The 25,999-nt window shown below is 40.8% G+C and overlaps 1 protein-coding gene across 1 annotated transcript in view; it reads left to right on the top strand.

Annotated features, from left to right (window-relative positions):
* LOC126418928 (serine protease inhibitor I/II-like) overlaps positions 1 to 8,818 on the top strand; it is a 38,398-nt gene extending 29,580 nt beyond the window's left edge. The window contains exon 4 of the mRNA XM_050085954.1: positions 8,605 to 8,818. The gene's annotated coding sequence lies outside the window, so the exon portion shown is untranslated. The remainder of the gene's footprint in view (positions 1 to 8,604) is intronic.
* Positions 8,819 to 25,999: the final 17,181 nt, after the last annotated feature.

The raw sequence follows: 25,999 nt of genomic DNA, 5'->3' as shown, positions 1-25,999 counted from the left end.
ACCACTCATAGTCTGCGAACGATGATGAAATTCAGAGTGTGTAGTTACAATTCTGTGTATGTGGGACTACGATAGAGTAAATGCCCCAGAGAGCCATCGTTGTTTGATCTCTCATCGAGACGAGAATGTGCAGAGTGCTACCCACCCAGAAGAAGAGGAACTCATAAACAGATTCTTTCACACCAATGTCTGCAGTGCCCAAATATGAAGTGATGAGCCACTGAGTGACACTGAGGAACCGCTGGCGCAAAACCTTCATAAATGGTTCGTAGTGATCAGTGGTCATAATAAGGACTGATACTTCTGTAACCATCGCTCATTATGGGGGGTATAGATACTTGTAAATCTAGTAGCCATAGTAGGAGTAATAATGTTACTGATAGTGCTAGTTGTAGTACTACTACTAATAATATTAACGATCTGCTTTATTGATAATCGTAGCATCGTTATTGAATAAACAGACGTAAATATAGAAATAGAGCTGTGAAGACAAAGTACAGTCTGTTATAGAACGTTAGGTAATAGACTACAATATACGACAAACAAACAAATACGTGATCAAGAATCTGGCAAATACCCACATTAGATACTTTCATCCGTGGAACCGAGAAACTGGAAAAGCTCAGTTAATGTATTTCAATAAAATTATTCTGTGTACTAGCCCGCGCCATTATGAAGCGTCAGAAACAACCATAACACGATATTTCAACCATTTTGGTAGCGGTTCTCTTGACTGCAGTTAGGTGCCCGGAAGAGGACAGTTGCAAAGGCAGTCGAAACGGTATTGTAGTTCTTTGTAGTGTTTCGTTATGAGGCGGCCTATTACCCAGCATGATTTTATGCAAATTGACACTGGCCACGGAAGTCTACGGCGCTATATTCATTAACGTATCTTCTCCAGAGTGTCATATTATTTCAGTATTGCCAGCATATCTCCGAAAAACTGTTGATTTGACGTCTGCTGAATTCACGGATCTGTCCTCTTATTAACAGATAAAAAAGATGGCGACTTTCTCAGAATGATCAAAAAGGTTTCAGGATAAAAAATTATTTTCACGCTATGTTATCGAGTTATTGTGCCCCTTGAACTCGTTTATAGTTTTTTATACGCTAGCCGATTAGTTTTTCACAGCAATTCTTTTCTGTTGGTAGTTACGTTTTAGTGAATTTCCTTTACAGATTGTGTTTATACAATGTATGGAAAAAAGATGCTTTGTAGAATCATGTTAACCAGGTTTGTCTACATAAATGATCAACTCCATTTTAGTATGTCTTCGTACATCCATATTTAAACTGGATAAGGCGGGACACAGCTGGTATAATTTTTATTAAAAATGAAATTCCTCCAGCTGTACTTAAGATTTTATATTTATTTCACTACTAGTTTCGACGTTGCGTCAACGCCATCTTCAGGCCCGTACACTTTGATGAAATCAGTTGTGTGTGGCTGAGTACTAGAAGTCCGCGGTGAGACCAATACGTGCTCCACATGGATGGAAGGCAGTAACTCAGCAACAAGATCAAACCGTCTCTAGCAAGACATTTCCTCTCTGTTGCTTTTAGTACTCTTCCTGTACATTGTTACTGCCCGCCATCCATGTGGAGCACATATTGGTCTCACCGTGGACTTGTAGTACTCAGCCACACACAATTGATTTCATCAAAGTGTACGGGCCTGAAGATGGCGTTGACGCAACGTCGAAACTAGTAGCCAAATAAATATAAAATCTTAAGTACAGCTGGAGGAGTTTCATTTTTAATAAAAATTTTTAGTATGTTGTTACAGAAATTTTTTTTATCCTCGGAAATTTTACGCGTCATTGGCCGCAAATTATATTCCCTTCGTGTAGGCATAAGTAAATTTGTACTTCGTAAACTTTTATTTTCTATACGTCGTTGCGATACAGTGTTGACTAACGACCACCCTTTAGCATTGTACGGAATATGGTATATCTCCAGTGACTTACTTACAGTTCCAGCTTTTTTCAGAGACGTCACTTCATCTGCAGATGGTTCCTAAGTGAGATGTCAAAGATATACAGATCTAAAGACTCACAAGGGCAAACCGTCTCTAGCAAGACATTTCCTCTCTGTTGTTGTTAGTACTCTTCCTGTACATTGTTAATGACATAAAAGGAACTCCTTGCCCAGGCCGTAAAGGCCCAACGGAAGTCTACCGGCCGCCGAGTCATCTTGTTCCTCGCGGCGTCGTGTGGATGTGGTATTATGGTCAGCAGATCGCTCTCCCGGGCGTTCGTAGTAACTGACTGGAAGACATCGAGAAAAACAGAAGTAATATCTGGTGTTCCCCAAAGAAGTGTCACAGGTTCTTACTGTTTCTGATCCACATAAACGATTTAGGAGACAATCTGAGTAGCAATCTTAGATTGATTGCAGATGACACTGTCATTTACAGCCTTATACAGTCATGAGATGGCCAAAACAAGTTGCAAATCGATTTAAACAAGAAATCTGTATGGTACGAAAAGTGGCGATCGACTCTAAATAATGACAAGTATTAAGTCAGCCACAGGAGTACGAAAAGGAATCCGCTAAATTTCCGTTACACGATAAATCACACAAATCTAAAGGCAGTAAATTCAGCCGCGCGACCGCTACGATCGCAGGTTCGAATCCTGCCTCGGGCATGGATGTGTGTGATGCCGTTGGGTTAGCTAGGTTTAAGTAGTCCTAAGATCCAGGGAACTGATGACCTCAGATGTTACGTCCTATAGTGCTCAGAGCCATTGTTGAAGTAAGTTCAGTTAAATACTTTGGGATTACAGTTAAGAATGGCTTAAACTAAAATTATCACAGGCGTAATGTTGTGCGTAAAGCAAATCAAAGATTACAATTTATTCGTAGAACACTGAGGAAATGCAACAGGTATGCTGAAGAGGCTGCCAACACTACGCTTGCGCGTCTTCTTCTGGAGTGCTGCTGAGCGGTGTGGGCTTCACATCAGGATCGACGGAGGACATCGAAAAAGTTCAAAGAAGGGCAGCTCGTTTTGGATTATAGCGAAACAGGGGAGCGAGCGCTACTGGTATGATACATGAACTGGGATGGCAATCGTTACAACAAAGGCGTTTTTCGTTGCGGCAGGATCTCCTCATGAAATTTCGATCACCAGCTTTTTCCTAGGAGTGTAAAAATATTTTGTTGGCACTCATCTACATACCGTAATAAATTAAGAGAAATCAGAGCTCGCACAGTAGATTTTTTTCACAGTGATGTTCGAGAGTGGTACGGTAGAGACATAGCTTGAAGGTGGTTCGATGAAACCTCTGCTAGGCATTTAATGGTGAATTGAAGATCTGTTATGTAGACGTAGATGTTTTCCAGCTTTCCACACCGTTTAGACGATACTACTCCGTCACGCAGATCCTCAATTGGCTTCGCGAGCCTGAGTGCACCAGGTACCAGTCCCCCCACTATGGAAAATTCCCTATCAGTTCCGGTGATCGAACCCGGGTCCTCCGCATGGCAGCCATCTACGCTGACCACTCACAAGGGGAGACCACGACGTTGGGATCACGGATTTACTTCAAGCTTTGTAAACCTCTAGTTGTCCATTAAAACAACATAATGTGTAAGTACTAAAGTGCACTACTCTGGCAATTCCGAGGAAATCACAAGAGAAGTTTTATGCGTCTGTTATGTAACAGATGTACCCGTGCGAAGGCGCCGACCGTACGAAATAAGTGTGGACAAGTGAGCCGGCACGGTAGCTCAGCGTGTTCGGTCAGAGAGCTGGCTGGGCCCTGTAATAATAATAATAATAAAAAAACTGAGTGAAAGAATCAACAACGAAATTCAACGGATGTCATGTGACGTCCGCTACGATCAGATACAATTAACAATAACGAACAAAATGCAGGAAAAAAAATGGTAAGCGTTCGTGCTTTGCAAGAGGGTCGTGGACAAGGCGGCGGATGTTCAAAATCGGCAGTAGTCGAAGAACAGGAGGTTGCCTTCATTTTTGTAATATAAGTGTAAATTCTGCGATATTAAAAAATTGCACCTACACTATTCGTTCGGTTACGTTAGCCGGCTTCTGTATCTGCAGCTAGAAGCGTCGAAGTGCAAAGTACACACATCAAAAAAAGTTTTCTATCACCCCGGTTCCCAGAACTCCTGAAGATAGACGTTAATTGTCGATATTGTATCACAGACACAGCCCCTTTGAATGTTCAGAGATGTAACTAAACCCGCACAGAGATGTAAACAACCGTGCGTGAGCAGCGCCTATTAGACGGAGGGGGTCCGACCGCCGATCAGTTCCAGACATTCCACCAGGAAGGAGGTACACGGCTCATGTTATCTGTAGTTCCACCATGCCTAGACGGTCAATACCGCGGTTCGATCGCGTCTGTATTTTTACTTCGTGCCAGGAAGGGCTCTCAACAAGGGAAGTGTCCAGGCGTCTCGGAGTGAACTAGATCCATGTTGTTCGGACATGGAGGAGATACAGAGAGACAGGAATTGTCGATGACATGCCTCGATCAGGCCGCCCAACGGCTACTACTGCAATGGATGACCGCTAACTACGGATTATGGCTAGGAGGAACCCTGACAGCAACGCCACAATGTTGAACAATGCTTTTCGTGCTGCCACAGGACGTATGCGTTTCTTCGTTTACCTGTCGACTGTTAAAAATATATTTGTTATAATAATTAATTAAAAGTTGTAAGTAGTCAAATAACACGAAATTCACTAAAACTTGGTGGATATACATGACGTTTTTTTAATTATATTACCTCTCAAATGTGATACAAATAAAATAATATGATCAGTGATGAAAAAATATAGATTAAAAATTATGTTTGAGCGGGAGTCGAACCCTAACTTGATGCACGGTCATCTTACGAAGCTCACACACCAACCGGTTGACCACCATGAACTATAACGGCTGGCACCTACGCACATACTTGTAAGTGACATAATAGACACGTGAAACTTCTCTTACGGCTTCCTCGGAATTTCCAGGGTAGTGCACCTTATTACTTGGACATCATGTTGTTTTACTGGTCTACTAGAAGCGTACAAAGTTTGAAGTAAATCTATGATCCCAACGTTGTAGCCCCTGTCCTAAGTTACAGGCTGGACTTATTGTGGTTATATGGTGCACAAATCGTTTTATGAGACATATGTTTTAGAGAAATGGGCTGTTTATTGAGTGAATTGATATAGTATAAAACACCAATAACTTTTTTATCCATAAGCTACTACGAATGTATGAGGTGTGTGCGAAAAGTAACCAGACTGACAACGATGCAAGCGATCGGGCAACACTTTCTTGTTCTACACGTGTAGATCGGTGTGTTCATCCCTTCCAGACGCTCAGTCTGAGTTTCAGTTCCGTACAGCCATCACGTGATTTTTGGGAGCGCCATCAGTGAGGTTGTGTTTCGTTGGGTATTATGAAAATGGAACAGGGGAATTTAGAACAACGTTTGCCATCAAATGGTTCAAATGGCTCTAAGCACTATGGGACTTAACATCAGAGGTCATCAGTCCCCTAGACTTAGAACTACCTAAACCTGTCTAACCTAAGGACATCATACACATCCATGCCCGAAGCAGGATTCGAACATGATATCGTAGCACCAGCGCGGTTCCGGACTGGAGCGCCTAGAAGCGCTCGGCCACAGCGGCTGGCGTTATGACATCAAGCATTGTGTTAAACTTGGGGAATCCGCAAGTGCGTGTTTTGAAAAGTTGAAACAGGCCTACGGGGAACATTCGCTGAGACAAATAATTTTTGGACGGCCGACAAGACGATGAAGATGAACCTCGCCCATGGAGATCCTCAGCTTCAAGAAACGACGGAAAGATCAAACGTTTGCGTGCTCTTGTGAGACTGTTCGTCCAGGACAAACTGTCAACCGAGTGTTTTACAAAGATGTCTTCGAAAGGCTTGGGGAAAGGGCGAATCGAGTGATACAGGACGTTGCAGACAAGTGGGTGTTGCATCGTGATTACACCTCACGTTACACAACCACGTCCATCATTCTCAAAAGGCGTTTCTGTTCTATTTACCTGATCTAAGTTCCAAAAGGGAAAGCAGAAAGGTGGAAGGAGTATATAGAGGGTCTATACAGGGGCGACGTTCTTGAGGACAATATCATGGAAATGGAAGAGGGTGTAGATGAAGATGAAATGGGAGATATGATACTGCGTGATGAGTTTGACAGAGCACTGAAAGACCCGTAAGTCGGAACAAGGCCCCGGGAGCAGACAACATTCCACTAGAACTGCTGACAGCCTTGGGAGAGCCAGTCCTGACAAAACTCTACCATCTGGTGAGCAAGATGTATGAGACAGGCGAAATACCCTCAGACTTCAAGAAAAATATAATAATTCCAATCCCAAAGAAAGCAGGTGTTGACAGATGTGAAAATTACCGAACTGTCAGTTTAATAAGTCACAGATGCAAAATACTAACGCGAATTCTTTACAGACGAATGGAAAAACTATTAGAAGCCGACCTCGGGGAAGATCAGTTTGGATTCCGTAGAAATATTGGAACACATGACGCAATACTGACCCTACGACTTATCTTTGAAGAAAGATTAAGGAAAGGCAAATCTACGTTTCTAGCATTTGTAGACTTTGAGCAAGCTTTTGACAATGTTGACTGGAATATTCTCTTTCAAATTCTAAAGGTGGCAGGGGTAAAATACAGGGAACGAAAGGCTATTTACAATTTGTACAGAAACCAGATGGCAGTTATAAGAGTCGAGGGGCATGAAAGGGAAGCAGCGGTTGGGAAGGGAGTGAGACAGGGTTGTAGCCGGTCCCAGATTCTATTCAATCTGTATATTGAGCAAGCAGTAAAGGAAACAAAAGAAAAGTTCGGAGTAGGTATTAAAATCCATGGAGAAGAAATAAAAACTTTGAGGTTCGCCGATGACATTGTAATTCTGTCAGAAACAGCAAAGGACTTGGAAGAGCAGTTGAACGGAATGGACAGTGTCTTGAAAGGAGGGTATAAGATGAACATTAACAAAATCAAAACAAGGATAATGGAATGTAGCCGAATTAAGTCGGGTGAGGCTCAGGGAATTAGATTAGGAAATGATACACTTAAAGTAGTAAAGGAGTTTTGCTATTTGGGGAGCAAAATAACTGATGATCGTCGAAGTAGAGAGGATATAAAATGTAGACTGGCAATGGCAAGGAAAGTGTTTCAGAAGAAGAGAAATTTTTTAACATCGAGTTTTGATTTAAGTGTTAGGAAGTCGTTTCTGAAAGTATTTGTATGGAGTGTAGCCATGTATGGAAGTGAAACGTGGACGATAAATAGTTTACACAAGAAGAGAATAGAAGCTTTTGAAATGTGGTACTACAGTAGAATGTTGAAGATTAGATGGGTAGATCACATAACTAATGAGGAGGTACCGAATAGAATTGGTGAGGAGTTTGTGGCACAACTTGACTAGAAGAAGGGATCGATTGGTAGGACATGTTCTGAGGCATCAAGGGATCACCAATTTAGTACTGGAGGGCAGCGTGGAGGGTAAAAATCGTAGAGGGAGACCAAGAGATGTGTACACTAAGCAGATTCAGAAGGATGTTGGCTGCAGTAGGTACTGGGAGATGAATAAGCTTGCACAGGATAGAGTACCATGGAGAGCTGCATGGAGAAGACCACAACAACAACAACAAGTCCCAAAATTACGAAATGGCTCAAAAGGGCATTTTGAGACTCTGGAGAAGGTTCAAAAGAATGTGACCGACATGCTAAAGGCTCTGCCACTTCAGGTATTCCCGCGCCAATGCCAATACTGGGATGTTAGCTGCCGAGGGCAACTTCTTTGAAGGGGACAATATTGTTTTTAAAAAAATAAAAATTTTGGTAGATAATACAATCATTTGTTGTGACTTGGCAAGACAGCCAAGCCACTATGATTGGTAGCCGAAAGGCAAGCGTTAAGCTCACGCAGGCTGGCCGGAGGTCTGGAACATTTAAGGAAGTTAGACTTTAGCAAAAAGGTCGTAGCTGTTGGAATACTTAACTTTAATCCATAATTGGTGAACATCGGTCTGACGGTACATGCATCACAAGATAAATAGCAAATGATAATGGCGCCTTGCTAGGTCGTAGCAAATGACGTAGCTGAAGGCTATGCTAACTATCGTCTCGGCAAATGAGAGCGTAATTTGTCAGTGAACCATCTCTAGCAAAGTCGGCTGTACAACTGGGGCGAGTGCTAGGACGTCTCTCTAGACCTGCCGCATGGCGGCGCTCGGTCTGCAATCACTGACAGTGGCGACACGCGTGTCCGACGTATACTAGCGGACCGCGGCCGATTTAAAGGCTACCACCTAGCAAGTGTGGTGTCTGGCGGTGACACCACATCATTCTCATTAGTAGATTAGAAAATCATTCTCCTTGCTTTTGTCACACTCTTCATAGACTTAAATCAGTTTTAATTTATGTGGCCCTGTAAATCACTCTAGTGTCGGCTGTATTACTTCATGTTTTATGGTGTTTTATTTCCTTGTATTTAATGCATATGTGTGTCTATATGTATATATATCTTGTAATAATTTTTCCCTTGCTGATAGATGATATTTTATCTGGATTGTGTCTACAGTGACCTAGGAACCGTAATCTTCAAGAACAAGCTGTTGGTCCAAAGAAGTTGGCAGCCGTGTTGTAAGAAGTTCAGGCAATCATTCCCTGTTGCCGTCGCAGTTATAGGAGATCTGTGCGGCGATGTGCTTCTTTGTAGCATGCTGATGTTTATGCTCAGAACACAGCGTTTCCAAAGTCACAATAAATAAATAAATAAATATAGTCAATCATAACTCTGTTGGACTATTAATTTATTCCCTTTCTGCCATTTGCTGTCAACAACGACCTCATCTGGTGGGACGACGACAACATTTGGGAGACACTGTGACGAGGCTACGAGAAACAGCTTTTTAGGTTCCGTATTTCAATCCGTAAAAGCGGAACCCTTGTAGGATTAGTTTTTTGTCCGTCTGTCTGTCTGTCACACTGACAGAAACACTTTTTTCTCTGGAACGGGTACATGTATAAAGTTGAAATTAATTTAATATATTAAGGTCTAAGGTTCCTAGGCTGAGGATAAAATTGAAGCTTCTGAGTCAATGCAATCAAAAGATACAGCCATTTACGTCACTTATTTTGATACTCGCAAAGTCACTCAATGAAATCTAAGCGTTACTGCCGGCCAGGGTGGCCGAGCGGTTCTAGGCGCTACAGTCTGGAGCCGCGCGACCGCTGCGGTCGCAGATACGAATCCTGCCTCGGGCATGGATGTGTGTGATGTCCTTAGGTTAGTTAGGTTTAAGTAGTTCTAAGTTCTAGGGACTGATGACCTTAGTAGTTAAGTCCCATAGTGCTCAGAGCTATTTGAACCATTTTTCTATGCGTTACTTCCCGTCAACCTGGAGTCACGAAATTTGGCAGGAAGCAAGGTTCCACAGTGCAAGTAAAGGAAAAAAATCCGAAAATTGTTAATTTGTAATCACACCACACGAAAATAAATCCTTATCATTTGTTATCCGACTGTCTGTCCTTCTCGGGAGCGGATACACGTATCAAGTTGAGATATATGTCGCATACTAAAGTCTGCATTTCCTTGGGGGCGTAATCAATGTAAGTTTCTATTACATTGTACTCAAAAGATACGGCCATTAATGTCACATATTTTGATACTCGCAAACTCAGTTATTAAAACGTATCGGGTACTTTCTGTTGATCCTGAATGATGAAATTTGACCAGAAGCAAGGTTTCACAGTACAAGTACAGGAAAAAATTCAGAAATTTGTTAATTTGTAATTATATCACGCACAAAAATATTTCTTTTACCATTTGCTGTCTGACTTCACTCTTAAAATTAAAACATTCTCGAAAGTCCTGGATTAACTGCCTATATACTCGTACACAATTATTTGTATGGGACTTTAAGAGCGCGAATCCTGTCGGACCTGGACACACACACACACACACACACACACACACACACACACACACACACACACACACACATGTATATATACTTACTTACTTACTTATCGCGAATGGACCCAGAAGGATCACGCAAAGCTTTCTGACGTCGTTTCTTCCATACTTCTTTCATTCGTTCTCCATGTTTTCTTTTTCTTTCTTCTGTCCATTTTGTTCCTGGTCTCTTTAGTGCTTCCTTCTCCGACAATACAATCCACTTTTCCACCTTATTTCTAAAAGTTTTTCTATCTTTGACATCTTTAAGTTCAATATTTGCTTTTTGTAAATCTAATTTTACTTGGCTAATCCATGGTGTTGTTGATTTGACTTTTTCTATGTAAGTGAGAATTCTGTTGGTGAGTCGTGTGGGGGCAAGTCTAGTGACATGTACATAAAATTTTAATCTTCGCCTTCTCATGTCTGCTGCCAGGTTTGATATAGTTTCCTCTGTTAATTTTGGACCTAAAATCTTTCTCATAATTTTGCGTTCTTCTTTTAGTATTTTTTCTAAATCACATTTTGTGTGGAGTGTGAGCGTTTCACTAGCATATAGTGCTGCTGGCTTAATTACTGCGCAGTAGTGTCTGATTTTTGTGTTCGAGGAGATGCATTTTTTATTGTATATTTCATGTGTCATACCATATGCTCTCTTCATTTTCTGTTGTCTGATCTTCTGTGCAACTTTCTCTCCTCCGGTTGGCTCCAAAATTTCACCTAGGTATTTAAAATGTTTTACTCTATTTATTTTTCCATATTTTGTGTTCAAACTGTGTATATGGAATTTCGTACAGAAAAATTCTGTCTTTTGAAACGAAATTTGTAAACCTACTTTATCCGCGCATTCCTTAAGGATCTCTATTTGTTTGGTGGCGATTTCTTCATCATCTGCAAGTATGGCCAAGTCGTCCGCGAATGCTAAACAAGATATCTCACCAAGATGGATTGGTTTCCAGTAGGATTGATTTTTTAATTCTTTTTCCCATTCCTTAATGACTTTATCCAGGACTATATTAAACAGAAGTGGAGATAGCCCGTCACCTTGACGTACTCCAGTTTTTATGAGAAAAGGTTCAGAGATTTCTCCCCTGAATTTAACTTTAGATACAGTGTCTGTCAGTGATTCTTTGATAATCCTTAGTGTTTTGGAGTCAAGTCCAAGTTCCTCTAAAATGTTAAACAAAGATTGCCGGTCAATTGAGTCATAGGCTTTCTTAAAATCTACAAATGTACAAATTATGGGGGCATTTCTAATTGCTTTGTGTTTTAATATTGTCCTTAAATTAAATATCTGTTCTATGCATGAGCGACCGGGGCGGAAGCCTGCTTGATAATCACCAATTTGGCGTTCCAGCTGCTCTTGTGTTCTTTTCAGCAGGCATGTTGAGAGAATTTTGTAGGTGACTTGTAAAAGTGAGATTCCCCTGTAGTTATTGACATTTGTTCTGTCTCCTTTTTTATGTAACGGGTGAATAAGGGCACATTTCCATTCCTCTGGTAATTTTTCTGTTTCCCATATTTTTGTTATTATTTTTGTGAGCTCTTGCAACGTCTTTGGTCCTAGGTTTTTTAATAGCTCTGCAACAATGCCATCTTCACCAGATGTTCTATTATTTTTTAAGTTTTTAATGTGACATTTGATTTCTTCCTGTGTTGGTGGTAATGAATCCGGTTGAGCGTTGGCACAGATTTCTTTGGGAAACCTTAAACTAGGTTCTGGGCAATTTAGTAGGTTAGAAAAATATTGAGCCAATACTTGACAGTTTTCCTGGTTTGTTAGGGCTAATTTACCATCTGGTTTTCTGAAACATAAATTTTGGGGGATATATCCTCGTATTTTATCTGCGAACGTTCTGTAGAAGTCTCTTGTATTATAGTTTTGGAAATTTTCTTCTATGGCATCCAGTTGTGCCTTTGTGTACTTCCTTTTTGCTTGCCTAATAGATTTTGAAACCTGTTTTCTAACCTCGTTAAATAAATGTAGACTTCCTTGTGATTTTTTACTGTTATATTCTTGAAATGCCTTTTTTCTCCTTTCCAATGCATTTTCACAGTCTGAATCCCACCAAGGGTGTTTGAATATCTTTTTCAAGGGAATAGTTTCCTTAGCTATTCGCGTGATTTTAGAATGAAATTCTTCCAATGTGTTTGCCTTTTCCTTCTCCCATTCTTCTTTTACTTTAGATTCTTTAATCTTCTTGGTGTCATATTTCTGTATTTCTGTTTTCTTCTGATGACTTCTTCGTGCTGTAAACTTGATTTTAATTCTAGTTAGGTAATGGTCTGAATCAATGTTTGCTCCTCTGCGTACTTGGACGTCGTAAATTTCTTTTTGTACTGGGTATGAAATCGCCACATGATCTATTTGAAACTCGCCAATTTGTTGTATAGGAGATCTCCATGTCTTTTGTTTTCTTGGACATTTTCTTAGAGATGTTGACATTATCTTCAGGTTATTCTGCTTACATAGTTCGACGAGCCTTGTACCATTTTTATTGGTAAATTTATGTGCAGGATATTTGCCTACGGTTTTTTGGTGGATTTTCTCTCTACCAATTTGGGCATTAAAATCGCCGAGTAGAACTTTTGTATCATCTTTTGGAATCTTGGCCATTATATTCTCCAAATTTTCCCAGAACTTTTCTGTTTCTATGGGGTTTTTCTTGTTGTCTCCGTTTGTGGGAGCATGAACATTAACCATTGTGTATGTTTTGTTGGCACATTGTAAGCGCATCGTCATTATCCTATTATTTACGGGAGTAACTTCCTTGTATATATATATATATATATATATATACGTGCATTAGTTTCTGTCACATTTTGTCCCATATATTTTCGAAAGTGGTATCTGATACACCTATGGAGACCAAATGATATATTTTTCCAGGAACATTAAATTCCTCAAATATTAAACTTCCAGCCGTCGAGTCATAATCACATAATTCCTCTAGGAAAACTCACTTGGAATTTTTTTTGTTTTATTACTCCATTGACGACATAAGCAGAGCGCTGTGCGTTCTCATATTAACCACAGTCATCAAAACTTTCACCAGCGCTGGTTTCTCTTAGTAAAGGTGAATAAATTACAGATTTAACTTCAATGACACCTCATTCGGTTCTGTAGAGCGGCTATTTTTGTTTGTGCCTCTAGCCTGTAGAGCGTTATCTTTTCTTTAGCTATTACGCATCGCAATAATTTGCACAAATAATAACAATTTTAATTTGTATTTTTAAATTCATTCGCACTTGACTGGTATGAATTACTGATGAAGCTAGACCTTAATCTAAGTTACATCCTCTCAAAAGCACAAGCAAAACTTAACACGAGTATACTGGACCACTGCTTATTTATTCTTCAAAGTAAATACACCGACTGGTGTGGAGTTGAGTCATAGGAAAAACCTTAAAATGCCACTAACGTTGGAAATCGCCTCCAACCTACGCTTCATACTCAAAAGGGACAAAAGACAACGGAGCAAATCCGACACAGCGTCGCCACTTTTACGCCTATATCAACTCTATAAATTTATAAAACTTTCTCCCCTGTTCAGTCGTTGTTTCTAACTTATTCTCCACTGTCACTTTCCAAAATATTTTACAAGTTAAACTCAGATACCAGTTATCAACATAAGCGATTCGAAGCACATTAGAGCGTTGCAGCATACAGTTCCACAACCTAACATACTACCGTGCTAGATGTGTTGGCTCGAGCTTAAATCGCACGAATGTTATGACAAAGGGGCAATGTTCTGAATCTTTGCAGGCGATATTACATATGGCGGCCTTCAGCTTTAACGCCAGTGATAACGTCTCTGAAGCGCCGTAATACACAGGTAACATAACATTATATTTAATATCTTTAACCCATGATGGATGGAAATGAGCAGAAAAGTATCCACCGAGATTCGTAGACCAAAGTCATCCCTCACAAGGCTCATCGTTATACGGTTGCAGCGTGACGTTGTAGACTGCAGGTCGCTTATTCAGAAACTACGGATAATCCTATTTCTCCTTCTCCAACGTTCCGTTTGTTGGAGTCACTTCAATAAATGTAATTTATATCGACCATATGTCACCCATAGCAAAATTAACTTTTATTTTTCCTTTTTGATAAGGGTGTAACCGTAATAATGTAGTTTTCTTTTGATTACCTCTTCTCCCAGTACCACATATTATACAAATCTTGCTACAGTAACTTTTAACGTGATAGGGCACTGAAAGCCTTACAGCTGTCTTATATCTCGGTGACTTTCACATGCATCTGTAAATATATGCATTCTTTGCTACTCAATACAAGTCAGAGCTAACGTTAGCTAACGTACATGACAAGTACGACAAGGTACAATTCCATTCGAAATTAGCCGAGCATTAACTATTTTTGTTCTCGCTGACACACTTTATGAGGCTTATTTTCTCTCGCTCCGAGTCCAGTGCGCTTCGTCCAACTATACTGTTATCTCTGGGTTCTGCTAAAAGAGATTTTGCCAAGTGTCGCCCTCATTTACAAATATACGAATGTAAAGGCTAGGATTTCTCTGACTTGATACATTCTTCTTTGAATTCGACTTCTGAACTTTATTGTACTCATTATAGCTATGAACTATATAAATGCACACAGGAAGCATCTGTCATAGTTTGGTTTGTGCTTTTGGTATAATTTTCTCAACTTTTTCGCTCCTTATGCAAATCAGAGGTCGATTGCAAGCCCTCTTTTCCTAGTAGGTTGTTTCGGACGGAAGGCCATGTCATACTGGCGTAATAAAATTTCTACATCTACATTCCCCTCCTGAACCATGGACCTTGCCGTTGGTGGGGAGGCTTGCGTGCCTCAACGATATAGATAGCCGTGCCGTAGGTGCAACCACAACGGAGGGGTATCTGTTGAGAGGCCAGACAAACGTGTGGTTCCTGAAGAGGAAACATCCCCCAGACTGTGGCTAAGCCATGTCTCCGCATTATCCTTTCTTTCAGGAGTGCTAGTTCTGCAAGGTTCGCAGGAGAACTTCTGTGAAGTTTGGAAGGTAGGAGACGAGATACTGGCAGAAGTAAAGCTGTGAGACCGGGCGTGAATCGTGCTTCGGTAGCTCAGATGGTAGAGCACTTGCCCGCGAAAGGCAAAGGTCCCGAGTTCCAGTCTCGGTCGGGCACACAGTTTTAATCTGCCAGGAAGTTTCATATCAGCGCACACTCCGCTGCAGAGTGAAAATCTCATTCTGGATAGTGGGAATTAGTGAAGTTCGGTGGCAGGAGGAACAAGACTTCTGGTCAGGTGAATACAGGGTTATAAATACAAAATCAAATAGGGGTAATGCAGGAGTACGTTTAATAATCAATAAAAAAATAAGAGTACGGGTAAGCTACTACAAACAGCATAGTGAACGCATTATTGTGGCCAAGATAGACACGAAGCCCACGCCTACTACAGTAGTACAAGTTTATATGCCAACTAGCTCTGCAGATGACGAAGAAATTGATGAAATGTATGATGAGATAAAAGAAATTACACAGGTAGTGAACGGAGACGAAAATTTAATAGTCATGGGTGACTGGAAATCAAAGTGTAGGAAAAGGGAGAGAAGGAAACATAGTAGGTGAATATGGATTGGGGCTAAGAAATGAAAGAGGTAGCCACCTGGTAGAATTTTGCGCAGAGCATAACTTAATCATAGCTAATACTTGGTTCAAGAATCATAAAAGAAGGTTGTATACGTGGAAGAACCCATTAGATACTAAAAGATATCAGATAGATTATATAATGGTAAGACAGAGATTTAGGAACCAGGTTTAAAACTGTAAGACATTTCCAGGGGCAGATGTGGACTCTGACCACAATCTGTTGGTTATGAACTGTAGATTAAAACTGAGGAAACTGCAAAAAGGTGGGAATTTAGGGAGATGGGACCTGGATAAGCTGAAGGAACCAGAGGTTGTACAGTGTTTCAGGGAGAGCATAAGGGAAGAATTGACAGGAATGGGGGAAAGAAATACAGTAGAAGAAGAATGGGTAGCTTTAAGGGATGAAATACTGAATGCAGCAGAGGATGTAACGCCGGAAATGCATATCCACCTATTTTTTTCCTTATTTTGTTACCTGAAGATATAACATTTCTGTGTCTTTGTATATTATAATTGTTTTACTATTTGTATATATATGCATTTATGTCCATGTATAATTGGTTTGTTTTGTGAATATTATTTGTATTTATACGCTGGGTCTGGCCTAGGGAAAACTATGCTATCGAACGAATACATCGATAGGTCGTGTGGGGAACAAAGTGTTTAGGATCTTTGGTAGTGTTAACTCTGTCGCGTGGAGCGCGGGCAGACGGGAAGCATTAGCTGGCGCACATCAAGAGCCCGTTTCGCCTGGTGACTGTGTCGAGAAGGAGGCGCGCCAACATCCAGCTTCTGCAACAGCGACGGCCGACAATGAGTGACTGTCGCCACCTCCTCGATCGACGACTTCAAACCTTCAATCAACCATCAAGGAAGACTGGTAGCACGTAAAGTTTAAGAACTGTATGGCAGACCTCAGCTTTTCAAACTGTTAAATTTTTCTCACTAAATTACAGCAACGTAGCATGAACCTTTGTTGCTCATTGTCCCAATTGCATTACCAATCAGGGTCCCTTCCTTTTCCGGAATGAACCCGAGTGCCGTTGAAATTCAAATGCCAGCATTAAAGTAATATCATTCGATTTCACTGCTTTAATTTCAAAGTTCAGTTAAGGTATTCATAGCTGGCTACAATATTTAGATTACACAAGCACAAATTAAGAGTGCGAGTTTTGTTACCGTATTTTAGCTTACCTGTGACTGCAGCTCAGCTTGGTACGTACTAAATTTTACTATTGTTAATTGTTCAAAATCATTTAATTCAAGTTAAAAGTTAAATCTCTTATTTCTAAATTGCGTAGATTCAAGTAGCTTTTGAAATGATTGTTGAGGTAGCCCAAGACTAACTGTATTTTACTCAATTTCGATGTGCTTCAGAAAACAAAGCTCACTATTAATTTGTCACTAAATTTACTTTCAAGTTTCCGGTTTTATTAATTATTTTGCTAAATTAAGTCAGAATGTAGCGAAAATTATAACTTCTGACAAACATTCAGTTTTCACACAACCCGTGTCAACCTTCATTTGCCACGCTTTTAGTGCTAACTGTATGTGCAATAACCTTTCTTTTTCAGTTACTATAGTAATTGTCCATAGGACTGGCGACTGTAATTTTCCCAAAATCTCAACTACCTAATTACCGCTAGTTAATTGTTAACGTAACGACCGCACATTTACTTTCTTTATTAACTTTACCCTTTTTCAAAATTAATTTCCACCAGTTTCATTTGCATTTTTCCTTTCATTTAGATGCAACCCTTTCCTCCCTCTTTACCGACAGATTAACTTCAGTGACGATTGCTTTTCCCAAGTTTCCATTAGGTACACGTGGTTTAATTTTCCACTATCATTAAGGTCGATAAGTGAGGGGGAGTTTACACGTGGCGACCTGGTGACAGGGCAATCTTCAAATTTGAGGTTGTTCTGGACACGAATTTTGCATTGTGCAAATCTCGTAACAAAGTACTGGTTACGAACAGGCCTTTACGTCAGCGAGAATAAGTAGTGGGAGTAATCCTAATTATATTTGAGATTTGGCATTCATATTGAAAATTATTAAAATGAGTGAAGGCAACAATCACCAAAATTTGGTAGACTTGGATACGGAACAATCGGTCGAACAGTGGGAAACACGCACCGCGGATCCATTGTTCTGGGGCAGGCGGCTAGCATGAAAGTCGCGACCGCCGAAACGCAACAAAGAGCAGAAATGGAATTCCAAACTGTAGAAAATGTACCCCTTGATGACGAATACGGGAGAACATATATAGAGGAACCAGCTATGGGAGTAAAACCGGTAGTTTCCGGGAATTTAACTGATTTATTGAATGTTTTGATTAATGAAATCAAGAGTCAATCAGCAGAAATTAAAGCTCAGGCTGCCAAGCAAGAAGCTCAGTCTGCCAAGCAAGAAGCTCAGTCTGAAAAAATTGAACGGAAGCTACACAATCAGAACCAAGCATTTAATGTTGTTAACAACAATGTTGGAGTTGTTAACACAAAAGTTGATAAAATCAAAGAAGATATTGTTGTGATTAATACCGAAATCGGTAATCTTAAACAGGAAATGATAGGCGTTCAGGTGGAAATTGCGAGCATAAATACTCGTTTTTATTCCGAAATTAGCAGAATCGAGAAAAGTGTACCAGACGCAGTTGCTCCGATCATCGAGAATAAGGTGACGGAACAAATTCAATTAGTGAAAAAAGAGGATCAAAAGAAGGTGGAAACTTTAAAGGCTTTAGTATCCGAAGTAGATACTAAAGTGACGAAGCAGGCTAATACCTGCGAAGAGAAAAAAAGGGAAGTAGAAACGCTTGCGACAACCACTTGCCAAGTAATTACGAGGGTGTCGGAATTAGAAAAGAAACTTGACGAAAAACCGAGCTATGTGCCAATCTATGCACATAGTTCGGAATTGTTGACGAAAGAGGAGCGGTTCGATCCCTTGAAAAAAGGCGGTATACACGCGACGGATTTCGTTAAGAATTGTGAAAGAGTTTTACCCAGATCATAGACTAATGAGAGGAAAATTAATGCGGTTATTGATGTGTTGGCTGGTGATTCCAAGCGTTGGGGCTTAAACCTCAACATTACGAACCTGACTTTCGACGAGTTCAAAAATTTGTTTCTGGCTGAATACTGGTCAGAGCAAAAACAGCAAAGTGTCTGGCGCGAATTTGTCGTATCGAGGCCTTTCGATGCGAATTCGCGCGGCTCGATGAAGGAGTTTCGTGAGGGCTGGATCCGCAAGTTTGAATATTTGCGTGATCGCCGCACTGAATCCGAAATAGTCTGGGAACTCTACAAGAAGCTTCCAGATGATACAAAACGCTACGTAGGAAGCAATTACAGGACAATCAATGATTTCCTGGAAAGAGTTGAGGACGAGGACAATTGGCGCAATAATCGAGATAGTGGTAGAGGCCGTGGTAACAACAACGGGTACCACAACAATGATAACCATGGGAATAATGCATACCGCAACCATGGTAGCAATAACAATAGTGGTTCGGGCCGTAATGACAATAGGTACAATGCAAATAATAAGAGGAATGACGGAAACCAGTATCATACTAGCGTGATACGGGCTTCGCAGAATAGTAATAACGCCAGAGGGTGTGATCAGCCGCCTCAGCAGCATCCGGGGAGCGTATCTGCTGGGATGAGACAGGGAAACCATTAGCTGCGACGGTGAGGGGCCGACCGGACGTGGAGAAATTTTGGCGGCCCAATAACAGTAGGAAACCGAGATGTCGTCGTTATGAAAATTCCGTATGGAATAACCAACAGCGGGAGAGTGTGCCAGTGTTAGGAGAAAGGAGTGCGCCCACAAGTAGTAGATCAGCTGTAGACACGGCAGCAGAAAATACGAGTACATTCACTGTCAGTGAGAACAATTTAAGCAGTGTTCCGGAAATCGATTATAAAGTGGCAGCTGTAACACCCACAGCAGAACTGGAGATTGAGTTTAAGAATGATTCGCAAGTGTAGAGAGAAGGTCAGATGTCGGATAAAACGTCCGTCATCGAGCGAGGGGATGCAGAGAGGGATGAGGTCTGGGTAAGGCAGTTCGGTCGCTTATACGACGAACTAAGAGATTATAGGGGCCTGTATGGGAGAAGTGTTTATGGGGAGCGCGTGCAGGATTTTCCGCGTCTCGTCCCGCAGGAAGATAGCGTTTGTGAAATGATAGAAAGTTCTGGCCCTAACCAACAGACTTTACCAGAAATAGTTGATGTTAATGGGGAGCACGAGCAAGATTCGTCGTGTTTCATACCGCAGGAGTTGGATTTTGAAGTAGTAACGGGAAGTTCTAGCGCTAACCGGCAGACCTTACCGAAAGTTATAGTGGTAGAAGTAGCCGACCCATCCGACGCAAACCTCCAGTTCAAACATTGCGAGAGTATTAAGGAGAAAGAATACGAAAATTTTAGTGGTAGCCGGACACGAATGGTAGAAAAGCACGCAGATTACAGCGTGTATGAGGTTAGAGCTGACGTTATACTGTCAGACGGTAGCAGTATGGGTTGCGCAGATCCAGAGGAAGTAATTTCAGATGGTACTGGGCACATTCCTCCAGGTAGATTGGCAGATGACATCAGTCTGGCCAAAGAGGAATCAACGAAGGTGACAATTAGTGAATTGATAGCAAAGCAACACTCACTAGTTGACGAGTTACAGGAAAAGGTTTCGGTATTGGAGGCGAAGCTACAGACTAAGCCTCAGGACAAACGTGTTGAAATTAACACTGTATGTGAACAGAGGCTGAAAAAGCCGCCAGATAAGCCGGATTTACGATCAAAGCCGGATGGTTTTTTCTGGAATGACCTGGATATAGGCGAGGATTTACTGTGGGAAAATAAAGAAACAGTCGAGGATAAGTGTAGACAGATAGTAGTGTCTGTTAATACGCACGGCCTACAACTAATCGTGTTGATTGACACCGGTGCAGAATTGAGTGCTGTATCTGGAAAAATATTTCAGTTACTGAAAGACAGACCTGGCATCGTAGTTATGCCAGTAACAGGAGAGAAAATTATCGGGCTACTGGGAAGGCCAGTAAACCGGTCACAAAACAGATTTTTGTCCACTTCGAGATGTGTGGGGCACGATTTGAACAAGAGTTTGTCGTCGTGCCAGACTTAACTACGGAAGTAATTATCGGGCTAGATTGGCTATTAAAGTACCGTGCAGTGATTAATTGCGAAAGCAAAACTTTGACATGTACGTCGCAAGATAACACAATAGTAGTTAGTTTTGACGAGGCAGGAGACCGTGTGCATAGGCAATACCAGCCTATACACATTGGTAACTGGCCGGATGCTATTGGCGTAGGTATGAATTTGAACTACTGTAATGTGAGGAATCTCGGCATTGACAATAGTGTAGAAAGTGAATTGGAAAGTATTGTAGACGGTGTGTCAAACGTAACACACGAGCAAAGATGAGCCCTGTATGAAGTAATAATGAGGAATAAAAGTGTGTTTCCAGACAAACCGAGTATTGGTGTGAAAAAAGATCGTTTGCCAGAAATAATGAAGCTAAAAATCGATGGTTGCATACGTCGTCATGATGCTAAAGCGCGTTTTGCAAAGTTTGCAATCGTAGACTTATTACTTGTAAAAGCTCATGAGAAATCGAGCGAGATAGACAATGAAATCTCTAAATTTAAGTTTGTTTATAATGGACCATATAAAGTCATTGGTATACCTCACACAAATGCTTATTGCTTAGAGTATCCAAGCTCTGGAAAAGTATTAGGTATACGAAACATTGTAGACTTGAAATTGTACCAACCAAGGATTGATTAATACCACAGAATGGGTAATTTGTACAGTATGTAAATATAGCGTGTAAGATTTAAGGATTTGCCATGTTGCCAAGCTTTTGCTGGACCAAGAGGTCATTAAAGAAGTTGTAATTAATAAGTAATTAATTTTGATTAAATTATTTAAGAGTAACTGATTATTAATCAACTGAAAAATCCAAGCTGCTAGTTTAAGGTTTCAGCTGAGTCACAGTAGATTAAGGAATGTAAATATGATTTTGTAACTAGCTGTAAGATTTCATAAACATGTGATTTAGTAGTCACTGCCGATGTACTTAGATGCTGTTTTAAGTTTCAGGCTAGTACATGCTTGTGATGATGGACAGTGTCGAGTTATCCACTGTGATAGTGTTAATGAACTCCTTGAGATTACTCGGGAGTGAGTTTTTCCGAAAGAATTCAGTAAAACGGACGTTCTGAAAATGCCGTTACAAGGGCGAGTGAGATCAAGCGTGCCGCACAGGCGGGCGCAACAATACTGGCGAGGCGGAGCCGCTGTCTGCTCTTGTGCCGCTGTCGGCTCTTGTGCCGCTGTCGGCATTCTTTGTACTTGCGAGTACGGAAGGCGGAATTGTTTTTCTTCCCGGACAGCTGATGTGAAAGAATTCTGCTGTCAATATTTATGTTTTTTTCGATCTGATGTGTACTATTTTCTTGTTTAGCGTTTAGTGGACTCTCATGACGAGAATATTACTTATGAAAAGGTTATATAAAAATGTGTATTCTATGTGATTAATTATTTCTCAAACCCAGTAAAACTACGCTCTCTGAAGGACTTTCTGCGCCTTGGTGCATTTGATGTGGTCTTTCTCCAGGAGGTTTGTGCCCCCTTTCTCTCTGACCTGGTGGGTTATGAGGCACTATATAACATCGACCCTGACGCCAGGCGGGGCACTGCGTTGCTATACAGATCAGAGTTAACTCCATCCAATGTTACAAAACTACCCAATGGTCGCGTTCTTGCGTGTATCATTAGGGATGTACTTTTTATTAACATCTATGCTCCTTCAGGAGCTAATCACAGGCATGACAGAAGAACACTTTTTACGTCAGAGATCACCCCTTTCTTGACAGCTCGTCGTCTTATCGTGTTTGGCGGAGATTTGAACTGTGGTAGCCGATGCTGATCAGGTCCCAACGCCCATGAGGTGTGAAGCACTCGCTACACTCCTCCAGGCGGCTGACCTTAATGATACGTGGCGCCACTTTCATCCCGCCTACACACAATATACTCACATCTACCCCACTGGAGCAAGCCGTATTGACCGTGTTTATGTCTCTGCTGATTTGCTTCCTGCCCTTTGTGCCGTCCAAGTCATTCCCGTGGCCTTTAGTGACCACTGTGCGTACTCTTGCTCTCTGCATATCACGGGCCCAACCCCGGTTCCTCGGGGAACCTATTGGAAGATGAATACACTTCATCTCCCAACACCCGAACTACGCACTCTTGTCACGAAAACATGGCGGGATTGCATCGCTACTGTATCGAAGTACCCTACCACTATAGTTTGGTGGCTCCGCTGTGCGAAGCCGCGGCTGCGACGTGTTATCTAGCAACATAGTCGCGAAGTCGCACACTGGAAGCGAAGCACATTAGACTTCTATCAACAATGTCTAAACGATGCACTAAGCTTTCCTGCTGACAGGTATGACCAGCTACGCATGCGCCTCAACAAAATTAAAGCGACAATCCTTCGCTTCTCTCGGGAGAAGGCCGAGGGGATGGTGATGAGGTGCCGCTCCACATCCCTGATTGAGGGCGAGAGGCCATCCAGCTATCACCTTTGTAAGTAGGCTGTTTATGTTTTCTCTATGTAAGTAGGCTGTTTATGTTTTCTTATTGGCAACAGCGAGCGCCACTACTGCCAGCTAAATAAAAGATTCAAACTATGGAAGGCACTAACTACTGATAGGGATAGTTAGCAAATGAAAGATATTAATAGAGAACAAACAATGTATTTACCTTGATATCATCATATATAAATATAGCAGTTCATGACAAATTTCAAAACTCCGCCATCTCTCTCCCCACATCCACCACTGCTGGCGGCTCACCTCCAACTGCGCAACGCTACGCGCTGTTCACATCCAGCTGCCGCTGCCCAACACTACAATGGCAGACAACAATGCAAACTAGCCACAGACTGCACACAGCACAGCCAGTGATTTTCATATTGAGCGCTACGTAACGTTGCCAATAAGAAAACATAAACAGCCTACTTACATAGAGAAAACATAAACAGCCTACTTACATAGCCCCCATGCTCCCCACAAAAAATTTTACAAAATATTTTTTGGACAGTGGCCAATAATGATTTGATAAAATTTTTCATAATTACAATAACAAACATGTCAAATGCACACACTTATTGATACAATGTTGGTCAAAAGCTAAAATTTTCTCATAGTCCATAAAGACAGTCCTAATCGTACATAACAGTAGAATAGCAGTGTTTTTTCTCAAAGTCTGAGCAGTAAAAGAAAATGCACACGGAAGTAGTGGATTTCCATGCAGTCTTGAAGAAGTAGTGTTGTCCTTCCAATGGAAAGACAGTGCTGACTCTTGATATGCATACAGGGAATGGGCCACAACAGAGCAAACCCACAGCAGAGTCAGTCGTAGTATGGAAGAATATTGGTAGGTAGGTCATCACAGAGCAGACCCACTGTAGTCCTGGTAGAGAGTATGGTATTGGTGGGCCACCAGAGGTGCAGACCCACTGCAGTCCTTGTAGAAAGTGTGGACAGGCCCACTGTAGTCCTGGTAGAGATGACCAGCAGCCATCTGTTGTGATTGTGCAGGTGCACAATCACCAGTGAAGAGTCTTGCAGTTAATACAGCAAGCCCATAACCACCACTTGTGCACTCACAAAGTTTTTTTGGAATTGTCCTTAGAACGAGCAATGCTGTTATCCAGTCCCTTGCTGAATTATCAACACACATGCAAACACTAACAGTCCCTACTTCTCACATATTGTCCATATACTATGACCAACAGAAACATGTGCAGTGAAATGTAACTTAATTTGAAGAACTGGTGTCTATACAATTATAAATTTACAACATGAAAATAAAATTACAAAGGTACAAAATACATCATTAAAAACATAGCAATATAGATAACAATTGCAGTAACACAGGCTTTACAAAAGAATAGAAATAGACATATACGTCAGTGTTACAGGAATTATGACATGAGTACATACATAAAAGATCAGAATAACTTGCGAAACATCAACTTCACACATGAGCATTTAAACAGAATGAATAATGTCTAACATCTTTACAAAGTAAATAACATATTATTAATGCCAATTATATTCGAGGATAACAGTATTCCTCATCATAGTGAATGTAGCTTAATATTAAAAGAAGAAAAAATTCTATGAAACTACACAGAGACAGGAAGAAAACAAATACACAAGGGTACACAAACACATAGTGGGATAACACCAATAGGAAAGGACAGGGTTCGTTTTCAGTGTAACAGGTGGTACTGCAGTCCAACCCAAAACTTCATATATCTTTCCTCTTATTTCATCCTTTGTTTCCACCAAAAAAATTCTATCTAAGCATGCTTTCTGTATTTATATGTTCACACATTTCTTACCTCAACATTTATTTCCAAGAAAATCCTACCTAAACCTGTTTTCTGTACCTTTTTTTGTATAACTTTTCAATGCATTTCTTCCAATTCATCGCAACTCATTCTCTTCTATAGTCTACCCCCTCTTAATCTAACTTAAATCTACTGAGCTCAGATGCTAAACTAATGGACGAGGCAATGCAGCATCACATAACAAATTAACACAAACAGCAATGCAAAAAAAATGCCAATTTGCAAAGCAAGCAGCAGTAAATCTAAATTAACAGATAAAATGCAAAATTACAACTAATATGAGCCAATGTGCAGCAACAATAAATATAAGTCAGTAGTAAAACTAGCTTAACAGAGTAACACAATTTAAAATTCAGTAGCACTATGCCTGGCATACAGCAGCAGCAACTTATATCTAAACATGACAAAGCTCAAGCAGAAAAAATATTACACTAAAATGGCCATGTCTAATACCTATGTCACATCTTAACACTAGAGTGATGCATCACAAAAACTCACGCTAGTAGATAAGTTACCAAATCATAAAAAAATTATTTATGCAATTCCTGTGAAGGGAAATGTCTTCTCCCTCATTTTTTTTGGATAGATCATAAAATTATTTACTGGATCTGTAGGCATAAAATATTTATATTAGTACATATATTAAATTTTATTTTAACCAATGCTGCAGTGCAGCTAGAAACTTGATATTAAACAAAATGTGTAAATAAATACATAAAGCAAGCCATATGGCATTTTTCTTAACTAGCAAGACAATAGCCGTGAAATGTTTCTCATCGTTTCATTAGGCATTTCAGTAAATATCATAAATTACGAGCTCCACAGTATGCTTTCAACAAGGAGATGTCAGTAGCGCGGACAATGGCCTTCCCTTTCTTTTTTTTCTACCTGTGCTTCTGACGAGGCACTCACACTAATGGCTTGTTCTCCAGGTGTCTGACACAGCTGT

The sequence above is a fragment of the Schistocerca serialis genome, chromosome 9 (assembly GCF_023864345.2).
Source record: "Schistocerca serialis cubense isolate TAMUIC-IGC-003099 chromosome 9, iqSchSeri2.2, whole genome shotgun sequence".
Classification (NCBI taxonomy): domain Eukaryota; kingdom Metazoa; phylum Arthropoda; class Insecta; order Orthoptera; family Acrididae; genus Schistocerca; species Schistocerca serialis.
The sequence above is the reverse complement of the archived record's forward strand: the minus strand, read 5'-3'. Positions and strand labels throughout refer to the sequence as shown.